The sequence below is a fragment of the Solanum tuberosum genome, unplaced genomic scaffold, assembly GCF_000226075.1.
Source record: "Solanum tuberosum cultivar DM 1-3 516 R44 unplaced genomic scaffold, SolTub_3.0 scf00220, whole genome shotgun sequence".
NCBI classification, from domain to species: Eukaryota; Viridiplantae; Streptophyta; class Magnoliopsida; order Solanales; family Solanaceae; genus Solanum; species Solanum tuberosum.
Window position 1 is genome coordinate 850,149 of NW_006239148.1, and position 1,499 is coordinate 851,647.

The window sequence follows — 1,499 nt, forward strand, 5'->3', positions numbered from 1 at the left end:
GATCATTATTTTAGTTAAATGAGTTTGATGAATTAAATAAGTCTATTTTAAAAAAAAAAAAGCTTCTATGACATGGCATGCCAACTAGGAGAGAGTGAGATTTTTGAAGTGTCAAGTATATTTGTAGGAAAATAGGGATAGTTGAGTGATATTTTGGTCCTAAATGAAACATAAATGATATTTTAAGGCAATTCCCTAAACTTAGGTGACCATTTAGGGAATTAACTCGTGTATATTGTTGTTTGGTTTCAATTTATGTAACACAAATAAAATTTGGAGAATCAATCAAAATTTTAATTAATATAATTAATTTTTAGGTATTTTAAGTATTAATTGTGATTTCTAGTATTTTTACGTAATTTTTAAATAATACTCCCTCTGTCCCTAATTACTTGTCCATTTTTCTTTTTTAGTTGTTCCTAATTACTTGTCCATTTTGACAAATCAAGAAAGAACAAATTATTTTTACCTATTATACCCTCAATTAATTACTATGAAAAAGGTAGAACTTCTTGAAAATCTTAAATTTTTAATTCACTCACTTCATAATTAATAGGGTAAAATGGTAAACTCACTATGTCAATTATTGTTTTCTTAATAGGTGTGTCGATTCAAAAGTAGACAAGTAATTAAGGACATAGGGAGTATATGTTACTCCCTCTTTCTCGATTTATGTGGTACTAATAGAATTCAAGAGTCAACAAGATCTTTTATATGTCTTTTAAGTTGTTAACTCTGATTTATAATACTTTTTATATCTTTTTCAAATAATATATGTTATTTTCTCTATTTCAATTTATGTGACACTAATAAAATTTCAAAGGTCAATCAAATTTTTGTATGTCTTTTAAATATTTCAAATTATTAATTATCGTGATTTATAATACCTTTTACGTAATTTTTGAATAATATATGTTACTTTCTTTGTCCCAATATATGTGGCATTGATTGAACTTTGAAAATCATTTAAATTTTTTATATGTCTTTTAAAATTTTAAATTGTTTATTACTGTGAGTTATAGTACTTTTTATGGCATTTCAAATAATATGTGTTACTTCCTTTGTCCCAATTTATCTGGTACTGATAGAATTTCGAGAGTCATGTCTTCTAAATATTTTAAGCTATTGATTATTGTAAATCATAATTTTTTAATGTCAATTTAAAAAAATAGTAAGACAAGTAAATTAAAATGAAAAAAATAACTTGAAATGATGAAAATAACCCTGAGAAGCAAGCTGGAAGGACAACCGCCAGCTGCTTCCCTGGCCATTTCTACATATAGAGATCTGATACTGATAAAATTTCGAGAGTCATGTCTTCTAAATATTTTAAGCTATTAACTATTGTAATTTATAGTTTTTTAACGTAAATTAAAAAAATAAATAATAAGGCAAGTAAATTAAAACGAAAATAATAACTTGAAATGATGAAAATAACCCAGAAAAGCAATCTGGCAGGACAATCGGCAGCTGCTTCCCTGGCCATTTCTATATATAGA